General features: G+C 43.5%; 1 protein-coding gene and 1 long non-coding RNA gene across 2 annotated transcripts in view; both read right to left on the reverse strand.

Annotated features, from left to right (window-relative positions):
• LOC121920443 (disco-interacting protein 2 homolog B-like) overlaps nt 1-7,700 on the reverse strand; it is a 180,824-nt gene that overhangs the window by 25,532 nt on the left and 147,592 nt on the right. The gene's annotated exons all lie outside the window — the stretch shown is intronic.
• Nucleotides 395-1,574, reverse strand: LOC121921469. The gene is made up of 3 exons (XR_006101955.1): nt 1,484-1,574; nt 1,063-1,157; nt 395-978 (listed from the first exon to the last, which is right to left on the reverse strand). It is a non-coding gene; the product is annotated as an uncharacterized LOC121921469 (long non-coding RNA).

Below are 7,700 nucleotides of genomic sequence, written 5' to 3' on the forward strand. Positions count from 1 at the left end.
CATAGCTGCCCCAGCCCTTTGGAACGCGCTGCCCACTGAGCTCCGCTCGTCCGCTACCCTGGCCCAATTTAGGAAGGATCTCAAAACCTTCCTATTCCAGCAGGCATTCCCCGAATAAATATCCTGTGGGCCTCCCTCCTCTTTCGTGGCCATGAGGCTGGGCTATGGGGCTTTTTACTGCTGTCTTGTTTTAATTGTGTTTTAATTGTATGATTGTTTTAACCTGTTGTGAGCCGCCCTGATCGTAGGAAGGGCGGCATATAAATAAAATTTTTATTATTATTTATTATTATTAGTAGAGGTACTGCCTTTCAACAATGGAGACACCATTGAATAAACCCCCCCCCTATAAAAACAACAATGAAAACCAGAGGTTTTGTATAGGATTCATTTATTCTGGAGTATGCAAGATGATATAGGTAAGTATCAGAAGAAAAGGACAATATTTACTTATCAGCCTGACCATTTTCCTTGTCCTAGGCTGTTACATTAGGCACAGTGTATTGCAAAATGGATAAATACTGATTGTCAAGATCCATCTCCCATTCTAGCAGTATGCATATTTGCAGTTCAGAGAGCAAACCTCCAGTATAAACTCTTGCCAGTGGGCAATATGATTCCAGCATTAAGAATATTAGGGTAACCAAGGCAGAAAAGTAACAATACAATCATAGCGACCCACTCCTCATATGTGCAACAGTGACCATGCAACCTATGCTAAAAATTAACTTTCCCAACTTCTAGGACTGTTGTGCATATTCAAGGAATTGTCATAGTATGGCTGTCAGAGTGCAAGAATGCAGCTGAACTGTGCAAAGGTTTCCGTGTAGGCAAAGGAGAGGGTGAAGTCATTTGGCATCCCATTCTTCCTCCTGACCCTGACTCACAGCTGAATCCCCTCCACTCTAGCCTTCTCCAAAAGAATATTCAATGACATTACATATGTAGCTTCATTTCACAGCCCGATGGTATTCACATCTGAAAACAAAACTCATGTCATCACAATGTCACTGAAACATTTGCTCAGAGTCAGACATATCCCTAATGTTGTCATAATATCACCTTGACATCCCAAACAGTGTTCCACCAATATACCAGGAGACTTTAGTCCCTCCTTTCCTCCCGAGAAGAGGATCACTGATGAAGAGAAAGCCGCTCTAACAAAAGAGAGATTGCAATTAAAATTTGGCTTGAATACAAACCCTGGCATCAGGAGAAAAGCTCTGTAATTCTATATATGTTTGAAAAAGCTGATTCAAAGAAAATACAATCTGTACATGCTCAGAAGCTCTTTGCATTTTCCAGGCACTGAAAATATTTTCTGGGGATAAGCTCTGATCTTGCACAATTTAAACCTTGTTCCATTCTCTCTCTCACACACATTCAACCTAAAGATTGCTTCCCGTTTAGTTATGTCACTACATGTACTCCTGACTCTTTAGTGACCTCTTCCCTCTAATGAAGATCAGTGTTTCCCAATTACCATTCATCACAGCTGCTGAGCTTCCAAAGAAAAGCAGGCAAATGTTTGCCTCAGGACAACTTTTAGGTCTTCCACTGAGATCTGCTGAGTGAAGCCAGATGTTTGCAAATGACTCATAGCGCTTGCTTTCTGGACCAGACATGCAACACTTGGGACTACCACCCAAGGTACATAATGTCATCACATGCACAGTGTGTCTAGCTTATTGGACTTCAGCCTTACAGAGAGGTCCATGCTCTACTGAATAACAGTGCTGAACAGCTGAAGGTGACTTGCCTCTCCTTTAATATGTTTATTCCTCCAAGAGCCTAGGGATGGGTGATACACAAGCATTTTGTCAAGAATTCCAGCACAATCCTATGTCCTTTAATCATATGAAAAGTCCTCATTGGTACAGATGCACTGTATTGAGGTTGCCAAATTTGCAAGATGCCAGGAACTTGTATCTTTAAGAGTTGTTCGAAAGGAGGAATTTTAACAGCAACAGTTTGTCAGTTCCTCATGTGTAAACTTGGGAGTTTATCAGACGCGAGGTTTTGGACCCTTAATTCCGCTAAGGAAGTGAAACAAACATTGCGCAATGACCCTATAACGCGATGTTCTACCACATTGCTTGCTTTTCCGTCATTCCCCCGTAATGTTATGTTAGCGCTACAATTGCGCAAAAGTTGCGATTTGCGTGATGCGAAACCATGCATAGCGGAACTTTTTACTACACCAGCGCCTTCATTTTGTCTTGAACATTTCGCATCAACATATTTGCGCATGCTCCTTGGAGGTTTTGGTGGCATCCTGACCTTTGTGCTTCTGGTGGGGAGAGGGGAAAGGGGAGAAGCCCCTTCCAGTTTCCTGTTTCATGCGGGGCAGAAGAATGAGGCTGCAATGGATGACCCCTAGGGGCCCCTTCAATTCCTAGCCTCCTCATTCATGTGGGGCAGAAGAATGGGGCTGGAATGGATGACCCCTAGGGGACCCTTCAATTTCTAGCCTCCTAGGTGTTCTTGCAGGGCAGAGGAATGGGGCTGGAATGGATGACCCTTAGGGGCCCCTTACATTTGCAGTCTCCTAGGTGTTCATGCAGGACAGAGCAACCCCCCCCTCCCCCGGGGTTGTCCTGAAAAAGGAAGGCCACCAGAAGAGAATGGGGTGAAAAAGCAGCCCAGCATCATGGGAACTTTGCAATCAGTAACTTTTGCATTGCGTTGCGTTGCTGCCTACCACACCAAACCATTTCGCAACACATTCGCAAGGATAACGGGAGACAAAGGCCTGACTTCCCTTTTTCCCCGTAATGCCCAAAAAGGGGAGGAATTACGCTAAAACTACGGGAGCGTTGCACAACGGACTCCCATAGAAATGAATGGCATCTGGAAGAACATCGCGCTTTCACATTATTGCGCAACGTTGGTGACGCTAACATTGCGCGATAGGCAGGAAAAATTGCCAAAAACTCACGTCTGATAAATTCCAATTAAGAACCCACTGATGTGATGGCTTACTTTGTACAGAATCTGGGTCGCGTTCGGGGAGGCCATTACAGCGAATTTAAGGTGTGATAAGTAATCACATCACTGCGTGAATTTTCGAACTGCCCACACTATCTTCTCTTTCGAAATTGAGAGCCTCCCGTCCCGTTTGATAAACCTTGGACTAAAATGCTGCATCACTGAAGTAGCCCTATGAGCCTATACAGACAGGCCAAAATAAAGCTGCTTCAGGTCACTTTAGAGCAGGGGTAGGCAACCTTTTTGAGCCGGGGGCCGGGTTGCTGTCCCTCAGACAACTGGGGGGCCGAAGCCAAAAAATAAATAATTAAATGTTTAAAAAAAAAATTAAATAAATAAATAAACCGGGACAAATGTAGGACAAAATTTTCAAATGGTGGACACTTTTTTTAAAAAAGTGGAGGACACGCAAAAAAATTTGCTGATTTTTTTAAAAATGTTAACATAAATGCATGTTTCTGAGGCTTCTATAGACAATTGCTCCTGCGCGCGAGAGGCCAAAGGCCCCGGTGGCAATCGGCGGCAGGAGCGGGCTGGGGCCGGTCCCAAGGCCTTGTCAGGCCGCATCCGGTCCGCAGGCCGCAGGTTGCCTACCCCTGCTTTAGAGGTACGTTGTTTAAATGATGCATGTGCCCTAAGAGGCCAGAAGCCACGCCAAAGCCATACTTCAGTCCTAAGGACTGGAACGCAGCTTTGGCGCAGCTTCTGGCCTCTTAAACTGCGTGTGTCATTTAAACAGCATACCTCCAAAGTGACCCGAAGCAGCTTTATATTGGCCTGTCTGTATGGGCTCAATAATTATTGTTGCTCTGAGCAGTAGCTTGAATTACTTTGGACCTCCTGAGTTTGCCTTTTGGTAGAGAATCTGTCTGTATGTAAAGGTTTCACCAGGTCCTCAGGTGCCCTGTTTCTATGTGTTTGTCTTGTTTAGCTAATCTGTGGTAAAAAGCCCTTTAGTCATTTATTCATTTCATTTGCACTGCATGTGGTCTTTACAAGTCTCAGAATTCTTGGCTTTGACTAGATCATCCTTTCTGATCTTTGTACCCTGAAGGAAACCTTGACATAATTTACAGGTCACAGAGAATCCCTGCATAAACATTATGATATCTACAGCTCAATTTTTTTAAAAAAACTTTTAGAATAATGATCTTTTGCAGAACCAATAGCAACCTCTCACAGAACCCTAAGGATTTCAGGGAACCTGGTTGAGAAACCTTGGACTAGACAAAAGTGCTTATAGCACACCCCACAGGTGGCATATGTCTAAATCAGAATGATCTGTAATTTGGGGTGTAATTACACATTTCTGTAAACTTGGGCCGATGGAAAATTCTGCTTTCCCCACAATTTTGAGCAAAGAGGAGCATTATTACATAATTCCCAGAACACTGCATTTTGATGATGTGGTATGGTAGAAAGAACATCAGACCTGGACTGGGGAAATATTCAGATTTATAATAAGTTGTGAATCCCAGGCAAATCCGCTTCATAAGGTTGCTGCGAGAATAAAATGGGAGGGGGGGGGAGACATCAAGTTTACTGGGAAAGGGGTGGAATAAAAAATGTAATAAGAAAACAGTGGCTCTATCACAAATTTTAGAAATCCTTTTACCTCAGACAGCATAGATGTGAGAAAGAAACCGGTGTCTTGGCCCTATTAAGCCATACAATGGTGTCAGCTCCTCACATGTTACAATCTTTCCTCCTCTGTTTATGTGCAGGGATTAGGCAGTTGATAGCACCTGACACAACCCACCACTGCCACATTTAAGTCTCCTGTATTTTTCCCCCAGCACAATTAATTCCCCAAGTAATGCTGGGTACCTGGCTTAGCTTGTTGCTCTGAGGGATTATGGGAAACAAAAATGGTATCTGGGTCTAAAACCATTTTAATTTCCCACAATGCACTGGGAGGGAGAGACTCCTACACATGAGCAAAAGAATGCGTGAGGGACACATGGAGCAGCACTTCCTTTGAAAACAGTGGAGCGGATAGGATAACCAGACATGTCCTACATTTAAACCTTCTGTCAAAGAGGAATTTCAAAATGTCCTCCATTCTGTGCATGACTAAGAGGTATGAATTTATATTTATGTTAGCGTTTTCCATTTTTGAATTGGTAATGTCCAACATTTTTGTGGAACGCTCTACATTTTGCAATGCCTTGTCCTTTGTGGCTATGAAATCTTAGTCACCTTGGGGGCAGTGAGGTAAAGAAGTGGTAGGCATTAAAATTAACAGGGGGGAAAACCCCAAGAGCTTAGAAAAGCTAGATTTCTGTCAGATTCTGGGAAGAAAGAAAATTCCTTGGTAACTTACTCAGCGCATGAGATATAAAAGTGAGTAAAGAAACGTTAAAGTTGCCTTGGGTAGCAAAAAAAGCTACCAGCCAATCCTGACTCAACAATGAGAAATATAAGAAAGAGACAAGTGTGTGGTATGTGTGTGTGTACTGTATTAACTTTTTACCAAGCACTGCCCTGGGAAAACTGGGCACTTCTCAATTTTGTGCGGGAACCATCTTTGCCTGGTGTGTGACTGGGCCTGTGGTTACTGAGCCTGTGGTTCCTTCTCCCTGCTGAGATCCTCCGTCTGAAGGCCCTCAAAAGGCATTACAATGGGGCTGAGTCACTGGCTTTGTCAGCCCTGCCTTGGCAGACAGGCTCTTTAACTTTTGGCCTCTTTAGGAAGCAAATTCCTGATGTTCTGCCTCTGAGGTGGAGTTTCCTGTAGGTGGGGAAACAAAGCTCTTGCGAAAGAAGAGCTGAAGGATTGCTGGAGGCAATGAGTCCTGACATGTAGGTAAGTAAAGGCATGCTAGCAGCACCCAGAAGAAAAAGAGAACTGGTCTCAGCAGCTTGGCTCAACCTTTCATACACACACACACACACACACACACACACACATAGATATATACATATACACAGAGAGAGAGAGAGAGAGAGAGAGAGAGAGTAATAATAAGTACATTTCTGTACTGCATATCAGTGCACTTAAGCACTCTCTATGTGGTTTACAATGTGTAAACTAAGTGGTCCCAGCAATCTGGATACTCATTTTAGCAACCTCAGAAGGATGCAAAGCTGAGTTGACCCTGGAGCCCTTCCTGGTATCGAACTCAACCTTGTGGCTGTGAATGGCTGCAGTACTGGCATGTAACCACTGTGCCACCGGAGCTCCCATATATGCATTTATGACTACCCAAACCTAAATCCCACTCAGCTCTAGAGGGCTTATTCCCCAGTAAATGGGCACAGGACTTCTTAAAGGTTTTCCCAGCACATGCCCTTAAACAGTCCCAATTTGGCAGGAGCAGTGCCAGTCAACTCTGTATGGTTCCACTTTTTCAACTGCTTTAAAAAAAGTCTCAGAAAATACAGTCCTTTGAAGATATCCCTTATGTGATTTAGACACTAGTTAGTCCAAGATGATTGCCATTATTATTTAACTATGTTTTAAATATTTATGTCCTTCCATATTCAAAAGTTTGGTAAAGCATTTAATTGTAATATTTGGCATTGGCTTGTCATCACTTCTGTTGCCTTGTTATCTTTTTTGTTTAATAAAACATAAAAAAAGTCCCAGTTTCTCTTTCCTCCTCCCTCTCCTCCCACTTTCTTTCTCCCACTTTCCAGGTGCTGCAAACTGAGTTCAAAGTGCCAAGGCCCTTTTCAGTCAGTTAATGCAATATGGGGGGAGCAGGTAAAGGGGGAATGTTGCCCTTCCTGGGAAGCTTTGAAAGAAACTGTTGCAGACTCTCCCAGCTTGTGTGTTCCTCCTCTTTAATGATCTTTCCCAACTTGATCACACTTTGTGGTTTCTTGACCATATTTGTCCCGCTCTTCACCTCCTCAAAAGGAGGAACGCTCCTTTTCTAATCACTCTTTGTGTCTTAATGAAATAAAAACAAGCCTTGGAGACTAAAAGGCAAAGTGGCCATTTCTTTTCCCAACAAGGGACCTTACCACACAGGGCACAGAAATAGGGTCAGTTCACATTGGTCGATGCGTATTCATGTTATATCACATTGGTGTTTCACACCTTTGAGCTCAGAATACGTATTGACCAATGCGATATAACGTGAATACGCTTTGGCCAATGCGTATTCACGGCGGGGTTCCAAACTGAAGGCAGCTGGCTCCTCCGTTTTGCGAGTGCGCAAAATTAGTGGATTCACGGGATCCGTATTGATGGCCAGTGCGAAACCTCTGCTGCTTTGGCTGGTGTGTACATCCAATCTGCTGGTTCTCCTGAAGACCACCGGGTTACAAATTTCCCATGATGCTGCGCTGGAATTTCCCCCATCTCCTTCCGTTGGCCCTTTCCCCTTTCAGGACAACCGCTGGGGCTGGGGAGCGATTTTTCCACTGAACGAGATAAAACGGAAACCTTTTGTGTCGGGGGGGGAGGGAATAAGCATTCAGCGTTTTTATTACATTAGTATTGTCGCGTTATAACTCTGGCGCATGTATCTATGTAGCTATGTATCTGTCTATACATGTAAACATATGCATGCACAGGCACAAACACATATCCATATAGGCCCCCTTGCATATTTAAATGTGCACACGTGTACATACATGTATGTGTATACAAATATCTGCATATATATATATATATCTGCATATATATGTTAATAGATAGATAGATAGATGATAGATAGATAGAGATAGAGAGAGAGAGAGAGAGAGAGAGAGAGAGATAGATA

The sequence above is a fragment of the Sceloporus undulatus genome, chromosome 2 (genome assembly GCF_019175285.1).
Source record: "Sceloporus undulatus isolate JIND9_A2432 ecotype Alabama chromosome 2, SceUnd_v1.1, whole genome shotgun sequence".
NCBI lineage: Eukaryota > Metazoa > Chordata > Lepidosauria > Squamata > Phrynosomatidae > Sceloporus > Sceloporus undulatus.